At 38.3% G+C, this 24,141-nt stretch overlaps 1 long non-coding RNA gene across 2 annotated transcripts; it reads right to left on the reverse strand.

Moving 5' to 3' along the window:
- Positions 1-16,539: 16,539 nt before the first annotated feature.
- Positions 16,540-23,864, reverse strand: LOC129882562 (uncharacterized). 2 transcript variants are annotated; one of them, XR_008765797.1, is made up of 7 exons: positions 23,760-23,864; positions 23,498-23,588; positions 20,818-20,912; positions 19,099-20,742; positions 18,918-18,999; positions 18,562-18,639; positions 16,540-16,751 (listed from the first exon to the last, which is right to left on the reverse strand). It is a non-coding gene; the product is annotated as an uncharacterized LOC129882562 (long non-coding RNA). The 2 variants fall into 2 exon arrangements; XR_008765796.1 differs by lacking the exon at positions 20,818-20,912.
- Between the last annotated feature and the right edge of the window lie 277 nt (positions 23,865-24,141).

Below are 24,141 nucleotides of genomic sequence, written 5' to 3' on the forward strand. Positions count from 1 at the left end.
GTGAAGTGAACATTTTAAGAAAATCAAAATATAACTAAACATAAGAATTAGACAAATAAATTCAACTTATAATATATTAATAAACAAAATTGTATTTCTAAAATATAAATTTTTAATAGAAAAAAATATTATCATAAAAATAACAATTAATTAAGGTTGTGAATTTTCTTATAAATGTTGTTAAAAAATATGTTAATATACATGAATATAAAAAGTGGTGTATAAAAGTGAATTTAAGGGGTTACTTTGTTATTTTACATACTTTATTCCAAGATAAGTTATCTTGGGATTACTAATCCACCCTCAGGGAGGAATAACTTATTCCAGTACTAATTGTTAATCCCAAGATAAGTTATCCCATCTTTTGCAACCAAACAAGAGATTTAAGGGCACTTAAAAATTATCTGGGGATTTAACCCTCTTATCCATCACACCAAACAATCCATTAATCCTTAGGCTGGAACAAATGGCAACGGGCTATCAAGCGGAAGATGAATAAATAAAGTGAAAAGAAAGTAATAATGAGAAGAAAGAGAACAACTGAAACAACACAAGAAACCACCCAAGACATAGCATCGGTCAGTAATCGAGCATCTAAATCGAATACAAGACTTTTACAAATACAATATGAGTATAGAAAGTCTTCTAAAGCAAGTAAAGGCTAGTCCTAATTTGGCATGGATGGAAATCGGCAACTCCGAATGCTAGAAGCTCACCAAATCTCCGAATCAGAAACTGCTCCACACTAGTCCAAATCAACTGCGGGCAGAAGTGTAGTATGAGTATTAAATGAATGGTACTCAGTAGGCATAGGCCGACTGATCTCCATAGATAAAGCAAGTATAACCAACATATAATCAGGTAAATACTGCACAATTAACTAATCATGAATTATCACAATAATAACAGAAACTAAGACAAGGATACTAGAGACATAGATAAAGGAGCAAGGTCAAAGAACGCATCTGAAAAGCAATCCAACAACCTATTAACATGAAGAATACATCATAAGAGTCTACTAATGAAAATATAGTGCTAACACACAACTCTAATCATATAATCACCTAGGAACTATTCCGACTGAGCCTAGCAGGAAGTACCGCCCACAATCCAACTCAAATACCATGTAGACCACGTACCAATACAACTAAAGGTATCAACTAAAAGTACAACAATAGATAAGAATAAGTATAATCAAACAATAACAGAACGGATGCACATACCCCCGGATGGTACAAAAAATGACAAACATATGCCCGGCCCCCATAAAATCGAAGACCACACCATACAAGTATACTGGTTATAGGCGATGCTAATGAATGTATGTTTGTAGTAAAAACCAGTGGCATCATCGGTGGCTCTCAGAGATCAACAACAAAAATTCTATAGACTCACACCGGCCCCTGGCTTGTCAAGTGGAACCCATGCAACTCTCTCATGCAGTTCAGTGGTGCACTGGCTAGAGGGGCCCATAGAAAATGCGGAAAGTTTGTATACACTGCATGGGATCGAACCAGGTCTTATATAGAGATATAGAATCCCCTTAGTGGTACCGGAGAGTAAGCAGCCAAGCAGATGTAGAAAGGGCGACGCGGCATGGGATAATCAAGTACAAACTAAGGCATCCCATATACAACCAACATATAAAAGGGCGTCGCCGCGCTGGATATCTATAAAACTAAGTGCATCCTCTATGCCTCTGAAACTATCATTATAAAAGGAGCACGTTCTCGACGCCTCGTAGATCTCAAAACTAATATCCAATATCCCAGGTGGTATGACTCCCTTTAAAACTAGCTTAAAAGTAGTAAAAGTGTGAGAAGTCCTTCTCAAAAATAGTAGTTAAAAATCAATAAAATACAGAATCGTACAACAAAATGAGTGAATATGCTCAATCAATGCAAGAATGCCATCACAAGCATCCTAACAAGAAACACGCAACATAAATAGTAACATCGAGCTAAACCACACAGTCAGGGCAAGAATAGACTAACAAGGGATCTAATCGCTCCTCGAGCACATCCTTGGGCCCAACAATAGATAACGGGTAAGATGACATCATAAGTCTACCGCTAAACAAGAGTGAAAGAATCGAGACATAGCTCAGAATCATATAGGTGGAGAATTATCTCTAGGTACGACTCCTTAACCCAAAATATGCCACCTTAGCTCCTAATGAGCACAACTACGCCAAACCTACGGCTATGATGACCTACAGAGGTCTCAAGAACTAGCATAAAGAATATCATATCGATAGTAAGACCTACCGGAAGCTATGCCTAGCTAAGAGGGCAATAAACACCTGATAAAGCACCTAAGGCTCAAACTTAACCTAAGGCCATCAATATCAATCCTACACAGGATAATAACGGTAAGTCAACACCACAACCAAGGCCCACAACCTAATCTAAGGATTTTACGGGGCTATTCTATCCTAAAGCTCACCTTGGAATAAGAAAAAGAAATTGGATGAAGAGAATGTTAATCCAGAAAAATATTCGCCTAAGTCACATGTAAAATATACTACACGATATCTAATAAAGTTCAGTTAAAAGGAGGGAGACCATAGCCTACCTCGAAGCCGAATACACGCGCTCTGAATTGTCCAATTTGAAGTTCCCAACCTCCAAAGCACCTCCAATTGCCTCCACGCTAACAAAATAGTAATTAGCTCGTCAATACGGATGTTTTGACACCAATTCTATATTTTTTGGAGATGGAATTGAATAATTAAACATTTGTCAATTGACATTTAAATACAATTGAATTTAAAATTTTAAATACGGATGTTTTGACACCAATTCTATATTTTTTGGAGATGGAACCAAAATTGGGGGTCTAAAATGGGATTGTGGGGCCTACACCAGAAATTCTAAATTCGACTCAGTGAAAAGGTTCATTTGAACTTAATGAACTTGTTTTCCAAATTACAACACATTATGATGCTCAAGATCAAGGAAAACATCCCATGCATAATTTTCACCATTAATGGAGAATTCAAGAAGGAGGGCAGTCCCGTAGGGACGAAATTTATCTCAAACGATGCTCCAATGGACGAAACTAATCACACCATGATGTTCCTTGTGAAAATCCCTCACAATAAGCACCAATAATTGCTGAAAATAAAGTTGAAACGACCACAAAATTGAATTTCAAATTTTGTAGCAAATCTTGCTCGAAAATGATAAGGACAACGGATAAATTTGAGATTTTACCTTACACAAAACCTCCCCTCAAGATTCCAAGCTCACCAATTGATTCCTTGCAAAAATCTCTTGAAGTTAGACTCTTAAATTGCCTAATTTGAGCTAGGAATGATAGAGAAATCACCCCTTGAAAAGTGATACAAAGCTGAAAACGCAATGCCTTTTTAATCAAAGAAAAAGGCCACAATTGGCCTTCACGAATGCGGAGGTCAACAAAATTGACCATCGTGAACGCTGTCACAGGTCCACGAACGTGGAGGCAAGGGAGACAGAACTTCGCAAACGCCGCCCAAGCCTGTGAACGCAGAGAAAATTTTCTCCTGCACCAGATATCAGCTGAAATGCTGATTTTCACCAAGTTCAAATACTCCGACGGGGTGCTCGAAATTGATTCGAAATCCCATGCACGCAAGTAAGATATGCTATCCCACCAAATTCGATGTTTCAGACTGAATGGTGTGGTTGATATTTCCATACGAGGTCGTTACAACTGAAAGTGGGTCCCACACCCAAGTGCCAATTTGAGCCTAATTCGACAACGGGCCTCTGGATTAGATTAAAAGCCTCGGGAAGTGAACGAAGGGTCGTTCTTGACCAAACCCGACATTCCAAAGCTAACCGTGTTAATGAAATTTCAATCCGAGTGTGTTTTCCAAGAATGTTGACAAAGTCAATCATATGTCAAATTTCGAAGGCAGACGTGCCAAATGGTCTCAAACTCGTATTGATTGCCTCGATACTAATGTCGATCATGCTATTAACCTAATTTGGCCATTTCAGATCTGATGAAACTGTTAGCCATTTGTTCTGAGGTCGTTTACTTGAAGTTATGACCGAACTCAACTTCTCAAGTTATAAAGGCTCCAAAATAGGAAAACGAGCATAAAATCCAAACGAACGACCAGGTGACTGAACTATTTGTGCCAGCAAGTCATAAATAACTTGGGGTCATTACAGGAAAGTTCTAAACACTGAAAAGATCGGAGAATGAAGAAAATTACCCAGAGGGTCATTACAAGATCCACTACTAAAAGAACTTTCATCCATAAAAGTAAAAGTACAGTCGCAGCCTGGAGGTACAAAAGGACAAGGTTACCAAGCCTGCATGCTCCGCTAAACCCTCGGACACCCTCTCGAATCGAACAATGCCAACACAGAACTCTGGCTGAGAGGAAAATACTCAAATTCCATCCAAACTCCCTAAACTCCTTCAAGTCCCTTTATGGGCTCCAACTCTCACTCGCTTAGCCCGAACTTGACCAAAAACACTGGGTTTCAACTAAGGTTGACCAAACTAACCCAAAACCACCGATATGAGAAATGTAGGGCCATGGCAAATACAACTCACTCAAAATTCCAAATGCCTGTCTTATGCTTCCAAATCCCTTTCTCCAAGCCATCATGAAGGAGAGTCATTTGAAAAATTCCATTCGCCCATAGAAGCAAGGGTCTGAATTAGTCAAAGCACATCATAATAGAAGATCCAATTCAACAATCTGACACTTTGAACCAACGAGACACCCGTTGTAGCGTATCGATAGAACCAAGGCATGACATGGAATCACTGAAACTGAAGGTAGTCCTAGTTGTAAGCCTGTGATTGAGATTTTCAGAATGTTTTGACTAATCACCTAGAAGTCCAATAATCACAAGAGTACAACAAGGCAATTCTGATGAACCACGGCTCATGAATATGAACGCTCTTACTCCACAATCATCCTTTCTCGATAATTGTTGGTCGGTCACAAGCATAAGAAAACCACCATTTCCATGAACCCAATAGAACCCTCTTTACATGACGCTTCAAGCTAAAACATCATCATAATTAGAATAATCAGAGACAATTCATTCCAATTTTCTCAACTCAAACATAGTCATCTGACACCGCATCACATAACCAACTGAACCGATAATTAAACCATCAAACTTACCATGAAGACACAACCCAACCAATCCAAAGGGAAAACCTTAGTTTCGCTACCTTAGAAACTACGAATAGAAAATCGAACAAAGAAAGAATCGACGCACAAGATCTAGAGTAGACTACAAGGGCTACAACTACTTACACACCCTTCTCTCGGCAGCAACCTCACACTAGCTAAGCACACTGGGGGGAAAGCTAGGAAGGGGAAAGGACTAGGCCCAAAAGCTCTAAAATAGCTTAACAAAGCCCACCAGAGCAATCAACTAAGCTATAAATCCACAAGGTATAACTCCACAACTATTGCAACATAAAAGTAAAACCAAAATGATTCACTACTAAAAGAATCAACTACAGAGCTAAAACACACACACAGGTCCAGATAGGGAAGACACAACAATTAGAAGGTAACTAACAAGCCAAGCAGATACATATGCGTATGGAAACCCCAAAACCATACTAAATGAGCAATATGAAGCAAAACAAGGAAATCAAGTGAATATCACTAATACCTGGATCCTCGGCCTCAAATTTACTCGTGGAACCATGAAAGGGATCGTGGCTGACCTCGGCCTGAACAATTAAAGCACCACCAGCAACCCTCTGAGCTCCACCTCTAACTGGAGGCAGCATAAAACACTAATACTAACCTGGCTGAGCAAACTGTGCACGTGTCCCACGTCGGGGACAATCTCTAGATTGATGGCCAAGCTCTCCACAGGTACGACAAGGCCCAACAACTTTGGTTTGGTGAGTATGAGGAGTTTGAAATATCAAATCTCGCAGGGGCACTCTTGGGACCAGTGGTCAAGTGAACCACATTCAAAACACCCTGATGTTGAACGCCTTGTAATCACCCGACTTCGATGGTGTCACGCCCCGAGAGGGTACCCTAGGCGTGACCGGCACTTAGAAACTATTTCTGGCTTCCGAGCGAACCACTTGGTCTCATTTCTTATTTATTCATCAGCGGAAGACTTAAGAATACTAAAGTTGGCTTGTTATCATCAAAGGAAAAATAGATAATTCTTAGAAGAAGTAATTTCTAAGGAGAACTACTCCGATTACATCATCAAACTCTGTCTATGAAGCCTCTAATACTCTTAGATGGTGCCAATGAAATTTTCATGGCTACCTCAAAAGAAACATCACACTCAACAATAATAAAAGGATAAGGATTTCCTTCGAATACAAGAAGGACTCACCAAATAGCTGAAAAGAAATGATCTTCAACGATGCGCCTGTTGAGGATCTCTAACACCTGTATCTGCATCATAAAACAATGCAGGTCGAATGACGTCAGTACATGGAATGTACGAGTATGTAAAATGGCAGGAAGGTAAGGACAGATATCAAGAAACTCCTCTCAAGAAAACTCAGCTCAGAACTCAACATCATCTCAACATGAATATGTAATGCAAGTTTAAAATATAATAATAAAAATAATAGTAATAAGCAATGCTTACTCAGTTGGGAGTTTCTCTAACCGATAACCATCACTTATGAGCTAGCGATGATACAACGAAGCGATGTCGTTTCCACATCCATCCAATACCTTGCCAGGGTAAAGGACATCACCATCTTGGATCCACTCATCAAAGTCCTCTTGTTGGGACTTAAGAGGCATAGCCTCCATCCTACGCTGGCTACGTAGTTCTGGGTTTGAGTCAATTAAACTCTTACCCAACTCGGTGCTCAATACTACTCCCAAAATATGTGCTCATATTAAACTCATCATCTAGTCTCATTGGACTTTAATTTAAATCATCAAACTCACCTCATTTCATGTTCATCAATCATTATACTTTCAAAAACATCATTTACATCTCATCAAAACATCTTGCTCAAAACATCATTTACTCAAATTCATTTAAACTCAATTCTTTTGCTCTTTCAAAACTCAATAAAATACATATATAGTATTAATTCATATCACTCTTTTTATCAATGAAAATATTAAAAAGTCAACATCTTTACTCAAAATATGTGTAAAAATATTCATGAATATCAAATCAATTAGAATTCATGGGAAAGTAGCCATGAACAATAATTCCAATAATATGAGAGATAACAATAATAATAATATTAATGCATAAATATATCTAACTCAATAGAAGAAGAATTAATTCATTTAGAATTTAAGATTTGGATAAAACTCAACTATAACTCAATTATAATGAATTTAAATATTGGGCGCATGGACGAACTCAATCCGATGCTATGAAAGCCTTACATACCTTAAATTCGAAGGTTTACTCCGAATTTGAACACTCTTGGACCCCTAGCCTTTTATTCTCGCCGGAGCGTTTTGTGTACTACCCGGAGTATAAGAATAACCGGAGTAGTATTTTTATACTACTAAAACTAAAACTATATTTGAGAAGAAGTATATAGAGACAAGAAATGCTTAAGAAAGCTTGATGAATAAAATGAGAAAATAAGGTGGGTATTTATAGGTGGGAAAGAGTGACCTAACAATAAATAAAATAATTATAAAGAAAAATCTAAAAATTTAATGGAATATATTGATGTCATGGATGATGTTAAATGGAGGATAATTTATGTCATGAATGATGTCAAATGTATCTAGATGTTTCCATGGTAGGTAAGATGAGTTCTTTTTAACAGAATACTCTTTTTCGAAGCTGCGTTTGAATAAGATAAAATCCTTATTAGAATTTGGTGTCTTCATAAGAATTGTAGATATGGAAGTCTAGTTTCATATCGTTCAAGAATCAACCAATTTGGATAAACCTATAGTGAGATATGAATTTTCTTCTATAAACACTCAATTCCGTCACAGTACTATATCTTGCAAAGATTAATTTATTTGACCTACTTATACTCCAAATCTTAAAATATGTTCTTCATGAAAGTTGTAGGTAAGGATGTTTTGGTTACCCAGAAATTTGAATCACCTAATTTGGACCAACCTATGAAAAGTTATGCCAAAAATACAGAGGTTGTATTATTTTCGTCGAGAATTGAAATACCAACATACAACATTTTAGGGGTTGTTACAATATCTCCCCCTTGGGATCATTCGTCCTCGAATGAAGATGAAAATAGGAGACATAAAGAATGAATATCATCAATACATCAATTTCTCAAAAACTCTGATACTCAAATGGTCAATGACTCAAACTCAAGAATAAACATCGATTCAAAGGTAGAAATAAGGAATATTACCTTGAATATCGTTATCAGAAGGCACAAATAGATGAGGATAGTTAGCCTTCATATCTTCTTCAGCTTCCCATGTAGCCTCTTCAACAAATTGATTTCGCCATAGGACTTTGACAGATGCCACTTCCTTAGTTCTTAATTTGCAAACCTGACGATCAAGAATTTGAACTGGAATCTCTTCATAACTCAAACTCTCTTTCACCCCAATTCTCTCAGCTGGGACAACAAGTGAAGGATCTCTCAAACACTTCTTAAGCATAGAGATGTGAAACACGGGATGAATAGCAGCTAATTCTGGGGCAACTCCAATTCATAGGCTACATTACCTACCCTCCTCATAATCTGATAAGGACCAATGTAGCGGGGACTAAGCTTCCCTTTCTTTCCAAATCTCATCACACCCTTCATGGGTGAAACTTTCAAGTATACCCAATTGTACACTTTGAACTCCAAATCTCTTCTTCTAACATCAGTGTAGGATTTCTGGCGACTTTGAGCAGTCCTCAACCTCTCTTGTATGGTTTTCACCTTCTCCATAGCTTGGTGAACCAAGTCTGGTCCAATCAACTCAGCTTCACCAACTTCAAACCAACCAATTGGTGATCTACATCTCCTCCCATACAGAGCTTCATAAGGAGCCATTTGAATACTCGAATGGAAACTATTATTGTATGCAAACTCAATAAGAGGTAAATGATCATCCCAATTACCTTTGAAGTCAATGACACAGGCTCTTAACATATCCTCCAAAGTCTGTATCGTACGCTCTGCCTGGCCATCTGTTTGCGGATGAAAAGCAGTACTAAGGTTCACTCTTGAACCCAAGCCCTTCTGAAATGACTTCCAAAATTGAGCAGTAAATTGAGCTCCCCTATCAGAGATGATAGACAAAGGAACTTCATGCAGTCTAACAATCTCTCTAAGATACAGTTTGGCATAATCCTCTGCAGTGTTCGTAGTCTTAACCGGCAAGAAATGGGCCGATTTGGTCATCCTATCCACAATCACCCAAATAGAGTCATGTTATTTGCGGGTTCGTGGTAAACCGGTAATAAAGTCCATATTGGTCATTTCCCACTTCCATTCCGGGATCTCTATATTCTGAGCCACTCCACAAGGCCTTTGGTGCTCAACTTTAACTTGTTGGCAATTCGGGCACTTGAACACAAGCTCTGCTATATCTCTCTTCATTCCACTCCACCAGTATACTTCTCTCAAGTCATGATACATCTTTGTTGAACCTGGATGGATGGAATACTTAGAATTATGGGCTTCTTTCATGATTCTTTCCCTAATACCATCAACACTTCGAACACATAATCTTTCTTGATATCTCAACACTCCATCTCCCCCTTTGGTAAAAGCCATTATCTTCTGCTTGTGAACCTCATCCTTCAGTTGAAGAAGAATGGGATCCTGATCTTGCTTTTCTTTCACCTCTGCAACTAGAGATGATTCAGCTCCATTTCGTACTAGTGTACCACCCTCACTAGAGTCAATAAGTTGAACTCCCAAATGCGCAAGTCTATGCACTTCCTTTGCCAACTCCTTCTTTTCCTCTTCCACATGGGTTGTACTCCCCATAGATAACCTGCTAAGAGCATCAGCAACTACATTTGCTTTACCTGGGTGGTAGAGAATGCTCATGTCATAATCCTTGAGCAACTCTAGCCATCTCCTCTGCCTCAAATTCAGCTCCTTCTGGCTGAATACATACTGTAAGCTCTTATGGTCTGTGAACACATCCACATGTACACCATAAAGATAGTGACGCCAGATCTTAAGAGCAAATACCACAGCTGCCAACAAAAGGTCATGAGTGGGGTAGTTCCTCTCATGAGTCTCAAGCTGCCTGGAGGCATAGGCAATGACCTTACCTTTTTGCATCAATACACATCCCAACCCAACTCTTGAAGCATCACAATAGATTACAAAACCATCTGTTCCTTCGGGTAGGGATAGTACTGGAGCAGTAGTCAATCTAGCTTTCAACTCTTGAAAACTTTTCTCACAAGCATCAGACCATTGAAACTTAGCCTTCTTCTGAGTCAGCTTAGTCAATGGTGAGGATATGGATGAAAATCCCTCGACAAACCTCCTGTAGTAACCAGCCAAACCTAAAAAACTCCTTATGTCGGTTGGAGAGGTGGGTTGGGGCCAGTTCTTAACTGCCTCAATCTTTTGAGTATCAACTTGGATTCCATCCCCAGATATAATATGGCCTAGGAATGCTACAGACTCAAGCCAAAACTCACACTTTGAAAACTTAGCATACAACTCCTCCTCCTTAAGAGTTTGAAGGACAATCCTAAGGTGATTAGCATGCTCACTCTTACTTCTAGAGTAGACCAAAATATCATCGATGAAGACAATTACAAACGTATCTAGGTATGGCTTGAATACTCGGTTCATGAGGTCCATAAAAGCTGCTGGAGCATTTGTCAATCCAAAGGACATAAAAAGAAACTCAAAATGACCATAGTGGGTTCGAAAAGCCGTCTTTGGGATGTCACATTCTCTTACTTTCAACTGGTGATAGCCTGATCTGAGGTCTATCTTAGAGAAGCATGTGGCACCCTGAAGTTGGTCAAATAAATCATCTATTCTGGGAAGAGGGTACTTGTTTTTAATGGTGACCTTATTTAATTGTCGGTAATCAATGCACATTCTAAGGGACCCATCTTTCTTTCGAACGAATAAGACGGGAGCGCCCCAAGGTGAGACACTTGGCCTAATAAACCCCTTATCTAGGAGGTCTTTCAGTTGTTCTTTCAACTCTTTCAACTCAGCAAGAGTCATCCTATAAGGAGGAATGGAGATAGGTTGTGTATCAGGAAGGACATCAATACCAAAGTCTATCTCTCTATCAGGAGGGATTCCGGGTAGATCCTCAGGAAAGACTTCAGGAAACTCATTCACAATGGGAACTGACTCAAGAAATGGAGTCTGATCATTAATATTTTTGACTCGGACTATATGATATATACATCCCTTAGAGATTAATTTTCTGGCCTTAAGGTAGGAGATAAATTTACCCCTAGGCACTACAGAATTCCCCTTCCACTCTAAGATAGGCTCGTTTGGAAATTGAAACTTGACAATTCGGGTCCTACAATCAACTGAAGCATAACAAGAATAAAGTCAGTCCATACCAAGAATCACATCAAAATCAACCATGTCCAACTCAACTAAGTCAGCCATGGTATCCCTATGATAGATTGACACAGTACAATTTCTATAGACCCTCTCAGCTAAGATAGAATCACCAACAGGAGTAGACACGCTGAAAGGCTCAAGAAGACACTCAGGAAGGATCTCAAATTTACTAGCCAAGTATGGAGTCACAAAAGATAATGTAGCACCCGGATCAAGTAATGCATACACATCAAAAGAAAGGACTCGGAGCATACCAGTAACAACATTGGGTGCATTCTCTTGGTCTTGGCGACTACCCATAGCATACAGACGATTGGTTCCCCCACCTGCACTTGAAGCTGCACCTCTATAATTACCTCTATTCTGTGGAGCTGCAGAAGAAAACTGAGCTCTACTACTTCCATCTCCCTGCCTCTTTGAAGGACACTCATTCTGGAAGTGACCTGTCTTTCCACATCCGTAGCAAGCATTGGTGCCCACACGACACTCTCCCAAATGGAGCCTCCCACATCTAGCACATGGTGGTTTCCCTCTAGAACCTTGAGCCATACTTAATTGGGACTAAAAACCTTGAGATCGGAAGTTTTAGTGACTTAGCGATCTCTGATCATACCTGGTATTAGGTGTAAAAGCATTTGTTGGGGAAGGTGCATAATTGGAAGACCTTTTCTGAAAGAAAGACTTGTTACCCTTCCCTTGCTTTTGCTCATTCTCATGCCCAGCAGACTTAGCCTTCTTGCTTAGGTGTTCCTCTCGGTCCTTTTTCTTGTCATCCTCAACCTGCTGAGCATATACCATCAATCTAGAAAAATCCATGTCAGAAATCATTAGCATTGCCTTACATTCTTTCTTTACATGTTTGCCTAGACCAGAGACAAACATCCTCATCTTAGACCTCATATGAGGAATCATTTCTGGGGCATATTTGGACAATTGAATAAACTTCAAACTATACTCTTTCACAGTCATACTCTCTTTCTTGAGGTTCACAAACTCCTCAATTTTTGCTTCACGTAGCTCTTGGGGAAAAAAGTTATCAAGAAATGCTCTTTCAAACTCATCCCAAAGAGCAGGCTCTGCATCTTCACCTCTACTTTCTTCCCACTGGTTATACCAGACATTTGCCACATCCTTGAGTTGATAAGACACCAACTCAACCCCCTCGATCTCTGTAGCATGCATCGCTTTTAGTATCTTCCATATCTCATCAATGAAATTTTGGGGGTCTTCATCAACGTTGGAACCCGTGAAGACCGGCGGATTCATTCTTAGAAAATCTCTGATCCTCGTGGCAGCAGACGGATCTTGATAACTAGAGCTAGGAGTTGGTGAACTCTGGCTACTATTTCGAGCAACCACCAACTGGGTGAGCATAGCAATCGCTCCTCAAAAATCTTCCTCAGAAGTAGGAGTGGTCTGAACAGTAGGTACTTGGGGTACCTCAGTAGACCTTGCAGGTCGGCCCCTAGTTCTCCGTGGAGGTATCACTGACTGCGGAACCTCAGTGCTGGCAGCGTTCCTCTGACTAGCTGAACGTTTAGGAGGCATGTCTGAAACATGTAAACGCACGAATTTAGAATGAAAGCTTTTATAGAGTTAAACTCTATCGCACGAAATCAGATTATGAAAAAAGTGAAATAATTCCTAATGTCCTATAGCTTCCTGATTATAAGTGTGGTGCACGACACACCCATAAACAAGACTCTACTAGACGGCTTCATAGACACCCTAGGACTCTTGAACTCTGTGCTCTGATACCAAGTTTGTCACGCCCCGAGAGGGTACTCTAGGCGTGGCCGGCACTCAAAAACCATTTCTGGCTTCCAAGAGAACCACTTGGTCTCATTTCTTATTTATTCATCAGCGGAAGACTTAAGAATACTAAAGTTGGCTTGTCATCATCAAAGGAAAAATAGATAATTCTTAGAAGAAGTAGTTTCTAAGGAGAACTACTCCGATTACATCATCAAACTCTGTCTATGAAGCCTCTAATACTCTTAGATGGTGCCAATGAAATTTTCATGGCTACCTCAAAAGAAACATCACACTCAACAATAATAAAAGTATAAGGAGTTCCTTCGAATACAAGAAGGACTCACCAAATAGCTGAAAAGAAATGATCTTCAACGATGCGCCTGTTGAGGATCTCTAACACCTGTATCTGCATCATAAAACGATGCAGGTCGAATGACGTCAGTACGTGGAATGTACGAGTATGTAAAATGGCAGGAAGGTAAGGACAGATATCAAGAAACTCCTCTCAAGAAAACTCAGCTCAGAACTCAACATCATCTCAACATGAATATGTAATGCAAGTTTAAAATATAATAATAAAAATAATAGTAATAAGCAATGCTTACTCAGTTGGGAGTTTCTCTAACCGATAACCATCACTTATGAGCTAGCGATGATACAACGAAGCGATGTCGTTTCCACATCCATCCAATACCTTGCCAGGGTAAAGGACATCACCATTTTGGATCCACTCATCAAAGTCCTCTTGTTGGGACTTAAGAGGCATAGCCTCCATCCTACGCTGGCTACGTAGTTCTGGGTTTGAGTCAATTAAACTCTTACCCAACTCGGTGCTCAATACTACTCCCAAAATATGTGCTCATATTAAACTCATCATCTAGTCTCATTGGACTTTAATTTAAATCATCAAACTCACCTCATTTCATGTTCATCAATCATTATACTTTCAAAAACATCATTTACATCTCATCAAAACATCTTGCTCAAAACATCATTTACTCAAATTCATTTAAACTCAATTCTTTTGCTCTTTCAAAACTCAATAAAATACATATATAGTATTAATTCATATCACTCTTTTTATCAATGAAAATATTAAAAAGTCAACATCTTTACTCAAAATATGTGTAAAAATATTCATGAATATCAAATCAATTAGAATTCATGGGAAAGTAGCCATGAACAATAATTCCAATAATATGAGAGATAACAATAATAATAATATTAATGCATAAATATATCTAACTCAATAGAAGAAGAATTAATTCATTTAGAATTTAAGATTTGGATAAAACTCAACTATAACTCAATTATAATGAATTTAAATATTGGGCGCATGGACGAACTCAATCCGATGCTATGAAAGCCTTACATACCTTAAATTCGAAGGTTTACTCCGAATTTGAACACTCTTGGACCCCTAGCCTTTTATTCTCGCCGGAGCGTTTTGTGTACTACCCGGAGTATAAGAATAACCGGAGTAGTATTTTTATACTACTAAAACTAAAACTATATTTGAGAAGAAGTATATAGAGACAAGAAATGCTTAAGAAAGCTTGATGAATAAAATGAGAAAATAAGGTGGGTATTTATAGGTGGGAAAGAGTGACCTAACAATAAATAAAATAATTATAAAGAAAAATCTAAAAATTTAATGGAATATATTGATGTCATGGATGATGTTAAATGGAGGATAATTTATGTCATGAATGATGTCAAATGTATCTAGATATTTCCAGGGTAGGTAAGATGACTTCTTTTTAACAGAATACTCTTTTTCGAAGCTGCGTTTGAATAAGATAAATTCCTTATCAGAATTTGGTGTCTTCGTAAGAATTGTAGATATGGAAGTCTAGTTTCATATCGTTCAAGAATCGACCAATTTGGAGCAACCTACAGTGAGATATGAATTTTCTTCTATAAACACTCAATTCCGTCACAGTACTATATCTTGCAAAGATTAATTTATTTGACCTACTTATACTCCAAATCTTAAGATATGTTCTTCATGAAAATTGTAGGTAAGGATGTTGTGGTTACCCAGAAATTTGAATCACCTAATTTGGACCAACCTATGAAAAGTTATGCCCAAAATACAGAGGCTGTATTATTGTCATCGAGAATTGAAATACCAACATACAACATTTTAGGGGTTGTTACAGATGGGAAGGGAGCGAATCTGATCCTCTCGAGTGCTGTCCCGCACTAGGACCACCCTGATGGGGTGGGCTACCACAAGTGTCCCTTCCTTTAGAACACTGCACCAGGGCCCTACGACGCTCCCTAACAAAGTGGACTTCCTCACCAGCCCCATAGAAACCGTCACTAATGACATCCTGTTGAAAGGACCCAAATGGGATAAGATAAGCTCCAGCACCTGAAGGCCCAATATGCTCACCCCGAGAAGTTTGACCTAAACCCTGTTCGTTGTAAACCCCATATCCTGCCTCAAATCCTCCTGGGACCTGAGGTACTATCGTTGTAGGCCTGATGGGTCGAGAAAGAAGATGGCCCTCACCAAACTGATACTCGCCCTGAAGTGGGATGCTATCACCACTGTGCTAATGGAGAGGTCTGCTACCACTGCCTCCGTACGTCTCGAAGCATGCCTTCTCCACTACCCTCACGTGGCTGACAATCTCAGGAAAGATAGACCCAGCTGCTATCAAATACTCCGATGCCAAACGAAGCAGCAAAAATAATCCCCTAATGAACTCCCGACTCATATCTAGATCCGTAGGGGATGATGTGGGGTTATTCCCAACCCACTCAAGAAATTCCAGGACATAGTTTGATATTGAGAACGAACGTTGTTGAGGAACCGCTAACTCATATCTACCCTAAGAACAACCTGCCAAAACTCTGGTAGAACTTGCTGACGCTCTGACCATGTCCACCGGGAAACTCGTACTATCCATCTAAGAAAGATTGAATTCCAAATGATCAGTTTAGAGAATATTCAAAACAAGGACACGCGATGAGAAGTCAAGAATAGAATTCCCTAAAAATGCCCCATAGCCTCCCGAAGATAGGATACGAACATCTTCGATCCGCAGGATTATAATAGGCATTGGCCTTATACCAACGATGCCGGCCAACCTAGAGCTCTAATACCCATCTTGTCATGACCCAATTTCTTAGGTCGTGATGACACCTTCTAACACCCACCAATAGGTAAGCCTAACCCTTAATCCTTAGCTCGAAACAAAAGGTACCAGGCTATCAAGCGGAAAATGAATAAATAAAGTGAAAAGTAAGTAATAATGAGAAAAAAAATAACTGAAACAACACAAGAAACCACCCCAGAACCTGGCATCAATCAATAATCTAGCGTCTAAATCAAATACAAATGAAAGGCTTTTATAAATACAATATGAGTACAAATAGTCTTTGAAAGCAAGTAAAGACTAGTCCTAATCTGGCATGGATGGAAATCGGTAACTCCGAACGCTAGTAGCTCACCAAATCTCTTAATCAGAAGCTGCTCTGCACTAGTCCAAATTAATTGCGATAACCCGTACTATGATCTGCAGGGGCAGAAGTATAGTATGAGTACCAAATGAATCGTACTCCGTAGCCATAAACCGACTGAGCTCCATAGATAAAATAAGTATAATTTACATATAATCAGGTAAATACTGCACAAGTAACTAATCATGAATTATTACAATAGTAAAAGAAAATAAGACAAAGAGACCAGAGACATAGATAAAGGAGTAGAGTCAAAGAATGCACCTAAAACGCAATCCAACAACTTATTAATAGGAAGAATACATCATAGGAGTCTACTAATGAAAATATAGTGCTAACAGGCAACTCTAACCACATAATCACCTAGAAACTTTTCCGACTGAGCCTAGAAGGAAGTGTCAACCACAATCCAACTCAAATACCACATAGACCAACTATCAATACAACCAAAGTTATCAAATACAAGTACATCAATAGATAAGAGCAAGTATAATCAGACAATAACCGATCGGACGCCCATACCCGCAGACGGTACAAACAATGACAAACATACCCTCGGCCCCTATAAAACTGAGGGACCACACCATACGAGTATACTAGTGATAGGAGATGCTAATGAATGCAAATTTGTAGTAAAATCCAGCGGCATCATCAGTGGCTCTTAGAGATCAACAACAACAAGTATATAGACCCACCCCGGCCCCCGGCCTGCCAGGTAGAACCCATGCGACTCCCTCATCCAATTTAGTGGTGCAATGGCCAGAGGGTCCATAGGGGGCACGGGAAGTCCTATATACTTTCTACGCCCGAACCAAGTCTTATATAGACATATAGAATCCTCGTAGTGGTACCGGAGAATGAACAGCCAAGCCGATGAAGAAAGGGCGACACCGTGCTGGATAATCAAAATACAGACTAAGGCATCTTGGATGCAGCCAACGTACAAAAGGATGATGTCGCGTCGTATATCAATAAAACTGAGCGTATCCTTAATGCCTCTAAAACTATCAGTATAAAAGGAGTACGTACTCGACACCTCATAGATCTCAAATCTAGTATCCAATATCCCAAGAGGTATGACTCCCTTTAAAACTAGTTTAAAAGTAGTAAAAGTGTGAGAAATCCTTCTCAAAACAATATTTAAAAACCAATGAAATACCAAGATTGTACCATAAAACGAGTGAATATGCTCAATCAATGCAAGCATGCCATCACTAGCATCCAAAGAAGAAACACACAATAGAAACAGTAATATCGAGCTAAACCACACAGTTAGGGGAAAAGGGACTAACCTAGGATACAATCGCTCCTCGAGCATGGCCTCGGGCCCAACAATAGATAACGGGTAAGATGACATCATAAGCCTACCGCTAAGCAAAAGCAAAACAATCGAGACATTGCTCAGAATTATATAGGGGGAGAATTATCTCTAGGTACGATGCCTTACCCTAAAATATGCCACCTCAGTTCCCAACGAGCTCAGTTATTCCAAACCTAAGGCTATGACGAGCCATGGAGGTCTCAAGCACTAGCATAAAAGGGTATCTTATCCATAATAAGCCTTATCGGAAGCTACGCCAAGCTAAGAGGAAAATAAACACCTGATAAAGCACCTAAGACTCAAACCTAGCCTAAGGCCATCAATATCAATCCTAAATAGGATAATAACGCTAGGTCAACACCATAACCCACAACCTAATCTAAAGATTTCACAGGACTATTCTAGCCTAAAGCTCACCCGAAAATAAGAAAATGGAATCAAATGAGGAGAATGTTAATCTCGGCAAATACTCACCTAAGTCACATGTAAAATATACTACATGATATCTAATAAAGTTCAATCAAAAGAGAGAAACTGTAGCCTACCTCAAAGCCGAACACGCGCACTCTAAATCCTCCAATTTGAAGTTCACAGCCTCCAAGACACCTCCAATTTTCGCCACGCTGACAAAATAATAATCACCTTATCAATATGAACGTTTTGACACTATGCTTACATTTTTTGGAGACAGACCTAAAATCGGGTTTAAAGCAAGGTTGTGGGGGGCGCACAGGGAATCCCAAATTCGACTCCACAAAAAGGTGCATATGAGCTTAATGAACTTGTGTTCCAAATTACAACACATTCTGATGCTCAAGATCAAGGAAAATAGCTCATGCATAATTTTCATCATTAATGTAGAATTCAAGGAGGAGGGCAGTCCAGTAGGGACGAAATTTACCTCAAACGATGCTTCAAAAAACGAAACTAATCACACCACAATGTTCCTTGTAAAAAACCCCACAACTTATCTCCACTAATTGCTGAAAATGAAGTTGAAATGACCACAAAATCGAATTTTAAATTTCATAGCAAATCTTGCTCGAAAATGATAAGGACAATGGATAAATTCAAGATTTTACCTCACACGAAACATCCCCTCAAGATTCCAAGCTTACCAATTGATTCCTCGCAAAAATATCTTGAAGTTAGACTCTTAAATTGCCTAATTTGAGCTAGGAATGAGTGCAAAATCGCCCCTTAAACAGTGATACAAAGTTGAAAACGCAAGGCCTTTTTAATGACAGTGACCAGCCACAATTGGCCTTCGCGAACATGACTTAAGTGGCCTACGAACACGGAGGTCAGCAAAATTGACCATCGTGAACATGGCTAGAGGTCCACGAACATGGAGGCAAGGGAGACAAAACTCCACGAATGTGGCCCAGGCCCCGCAAATACGAAGAACAAAATACTGGGCCTCCGCGAACTCGGCCAAGGGCCGGCGATCACAGAGAACAATTTCTCCTGCACTAGATATCAGCTAAAATGCTGATTTTTGCCAAGTTCAAATACTCCGATGGGGTGCTCGAAATTCATTCTGAATCACATGCGCGTAAACGAAATATGTTACCCCATCAAATTTGACCTTTCGGACTCAATGACAGAGTCAAAATTTCCATACGAAGTTGTTACAACTAAAAGTGGATCCCACACCTAAGTGTCAATTTGAGCCTAATTCCACTACGGGCCTTGGGATTAGACCGGAAGCCTTAGGAAGCGAACGAAGGATCATTCTAAATCAAACTCGACATTTCAGAGCTAACCACACTGACAAAATTTTAATCCGAGCGTATTTTCTAAGAACGTTGACCAAAGTCAACCATAGGCCAAATTTCCAAGGCAGAAGTGTCAAATGGTCCCAAACTCGTATCGATTGACTTGATACTCTTGTTGATCATGTTACTAGCCTAATTTGGATATTTCGAAGCTGATGGAACCATCAAAATTTCGTTCTGAGGTCATATACCTAAAGTTATGACCGAAGTAAAATTTTCAACTTATAAAGGCTCCAGAACAAGGAAACGGACATAATAATCCAAACAAACGACCAGACGACTGAGCTGTCAGTGCTAGCAAGTCATAAATGACTCGGGGTCGCTGCAAAAAAGCTATAAATGCTAAAAAGATTAGAGAATGAAGAAAATGACCTGGAGGGTCATTACAATGGTACATTGGTCCTTGAACTCTAAAGGTATAAATACCATGCTATATGTTTTTTTAGCTCTGACATATTTTACTCCAAGATAAGTAAATGTGAACATGTTATTATACATTCTAATGTAGGTGCGGAAATGTCAATTTAATCGTGCCATTACTGCAACAAAATCTTGGCGATTCGTATTGGAATCGTTTTGCTCCACAATATTCACAAGGAGGGATTTTTAAAAAAAATGCTTGTGACATTGGGAATTTGTTTAATATCAAAACAATGTATACCTCTTAAATTATTACCTATGCAAATATAATAACCTTGAGGAAGAGTCAATTAATCAGTATGGTTGCATGTTTAAAGTGAGTTATTTTTGCCAGCAATTGTCCTTGGCTCATGCTGTTAAGGGGACATTAACGGCGAACTTACTGTAAATATGATTTTGATTAATATAAAGAAAGATTTCATAGAAGATAGATTTTTATACAAATGGGTAAAGCAATTGACATGCCTTTGCGAGTTGTAGTTGTTGAGTTTGGGTTATGTTGTCCCGCAGGTGTAGCCGATGTTGAGCCTAGTATAGAGGCAGTTTCAATTAGCATAAGAATTTGATTTTTGGAAAGAGTAAATATCTATCAACAACACATACATATAGCGTATCTGGTTCAAAAATGGAGAGCGAGCTAGCTATATTTTTTCCATTGTCTTGTACAGCTGTAGAAGTATCATCACGCGAAGTGCTGCCTATAGCGAGAATTACGGTGCATTAAATATCAATAGATCATAACTATGGCTAGTTCGAAAAAAAATATCGTGAGGTCATCCATTATATTTAGCATACTTCTTTGAGGCTGACATGGTAACTCTCTAATAGTAATACCCCTCTGTCCAGTTAGTCGAAGTTGAGTATTAGGCAGCAGTGGAAGAGATCAGGTAATAAGGTTTTGGTTTTTGATTCCTGTCGTCTTGTCCGGCATTGAAGAAGAAGCATTTATTTTTTATTTGTCGAGAGTTGTTTATATATATTTCGACACCTATTTTTATCAGCGCTAGCTTTATCTGCAGAGTGTTGGGGTGCTTTTTGCTAGAGTTGGGAAGAAGCACTGACAGCCTTTTTACGTAGAGGCATATCTACTGCCAAAAGTATATATAATTAGTAATGTGAATTTACATTATAAAATGAGAAGAAATTTGTATGAAATATAAGCAGACAACAAATTAAGAAGCCTGTACAACAAATTAAGAAGCCTGTATTTACAAGATCAAATATCCAACCACTAGCCTGTACTTTTCTTGATTCTCAGGTTTGTAGCAGAAAACACCATCTTGGAGTTTTGCGATAAAAATCAGGTAAGAACCTATCTGTTAATATAAATATGCCTTAATGCAATACCGTGGAAAGACAAAGTGCACCAATGGCATTGGTTATTTTGGGAGGGGAAAGTTATAAAGATAGTTCTTCCAATTTTCCAAGGAAATGACTTGAGTTTCTTTTTATTTTTATAACCAAGAAATCCTCAAGGGCCAGTGATGGTGCATGGTTTGAAACTCGATGCATAATGGGGTTGCTTCTCTACCCTTCCTCGCTTAATTAGGAAAACCTGCAGCAGGATTCAAACCCATGGCATGCATCTAATTGACACATCACAAGCCACAATCTTACCATTAGACCAAAGCCCGGGGGGCAGAAAATAGCTAGTTACTGGTCAACGTACTTAATAACCTCATATTTTTGCTTTTCACACACATTATCTCCAGATGATGGGATATTGGTATGTACTTTTGATTTTTTTTTGTGGATTTTCGATAATTTTATATGCATGTAAATCATTTTATCCTGATTTGTTGATACATCCTTGACTATACATCCTTGACTATATATCATCAGTGCAATGTAGTATAATTTGCTCTATGCATTCACAATTCTCCAATTCATACCCATCACTTCAATGATCATAAATTATTGACTGATATTCAATTTTCAGGTTCTTCCTTAATAGTAAGATTTCTTATTAGTAGCAGTTACCAAGGGAAACATTAGATGTCAAATAAAAGCATGACATCAAATCCTTATTCTATTGCCAATCTAGAGTATAGGGAGTAACTTCTGTTGATGTTCTTCAAGTGCTTTAGATCCAAAATTAATACTAATGTACCTTTTGCCCTTCATTCAGGTTGAATGTGGAGGGAGGTGCTATTGGGATTAGGGGAACAATAGAAGGCGAATCTTATAGAAAATGAGGGGATGAAAGGCGAAGATAGACAAAAAGGTCATTTCTCCTCATTTATATGTTTTGTTAAATTTGATTTGTCATTCTAAATTTATGGAGTTTTTATTTACTTAATTTCTCAATTTATTCTATCATTTTATTTTTTCTTTAATTGAAGATTTAAATTATGTGTCCCTACGGCTTAAGGCATGTCATGCTAGCGTGTTTACGTGATGAGTTACGGTTTTTATATATTGAAAAAAGCATTTTTCATAGCCCTGCATACTCGCATATTCGTTACATAAATGAACTGGTGTTTCGAATAATTACTGTAGACACCCACTTCTTTTCACAAAAAGAATTATAATAAGTTGCAATAGTCATTCCAGAAGCTCTTGAAGGATTGAGTGTCTATTACTTAGGTAAATTCTATTGTAACTGAAACTTGAGCAATTCACATATAGAGAAGTATTCAAGTGACTATTACTTTTGCATGGAAGAAAATCCATGTCAACACTAATTAATATGACTCCTTATTTAGTTTTTCTCAGGTGGAACCATAGTTCCTCCCATTACTATAATATCTAAGTACTTTTATTTTATCTTCTTGTGGCACCATACATTCTGCTAGGTATTTTTAACCTAGGCATATGTTTTGTTTTGTTGAAGTTAACCTGTAAAGAGCTCCTTTTGAGAAGCTCTTTTTTGTAGCAAAAGCATATAGTTTTTAAATATAGGTGTGAAGAGTTTTTATGGATTTAACTCCTTCGAGATGGAAAAGCATTTTGTATATTCTTTGTTACAAAAGATGTTTGATTGATTTTGAGAAATATCAAGGAAATAGAGTGAGCCTAAAGCTGGTTGCAATAGATTTATTTGGTTGATGATATTTTTTATTTAAATATTTACACTTTAAGTAGTAGATATTTTATCTTTTAAACTTCAATGTTGGAAGTATCTGACTGAGCTCATATCTGAACTTAGGTTATAAAAGAATTGCAAAGTGGTTAGACTGCTCAATTTCGTTTGGTTCTATTAAGAAAATTGATATTTCAGTTTAAGCCCCAATTCAAGCAGCAGGCAACATAAGAAGTTTGATGAGGTCTAAAAAGAGCAAACCTTGATCAGCAACTTAAGGTATCAAAGAAAGAAGTCTACTCAGCACCTTCGTCAAACAGTTGATCTGCAATTGAAGTTCTTCTCCTACAACCTACAATGCCCAAAATCGGGAGGAACTGTTCAAAGCAAATCATGACCAACAAAGTCACAGTAGAGTAAAAACTTAAAATTCTATGTAAAAGAAAAGCAAGAGTGAAGGCATCACAAATCGATTGAAATAAATAGCGAAAGATAGTGAAGGAATCACAAATGGAAAACTCACCAGTTCATGACTCTGCTCACGAAGAAGCCACCGGCAGAAGATTTGTAATTTCAGATTTCTCCAGATGAGGCAGAGAAGCGGCAGAGTACAGAACAATCCAGAACGTCGCAAACCACCTCTTTGAATTTATTTATTTGATTTTAATATGTTATATATTTAAAAATTATATTAAAAAATATTATAAATCACAATAATTAATAACTTCAAATATTTTAAATATATATAAGAAAAACTCGATTAACTTTTGAAATTTGATGGATTCCACATAAATTGGGATAAAGAAAGTATCATATATTATTTGAAATAACTATATAGTACTATAAATCATAATGATTGACAACTTAAAAATTTAAATGACATAAAATATTCGACTGACTCTCAA

The sequence above is a fragment of the Solanum dulcamara genome, chromosome 3 (assembly GCF_947179165.1).
Source record: "Solanum dulcamara chromosome 3, daSolDulc1.2, whole genome shotgun sequence".
NCBI classification, from domain to species: Eukaryota; Viridiplantae; Streptophyta; class Magnoliopsida; order Solanales; family Solanaceae; genus Solanum; species Solanum dulcamara.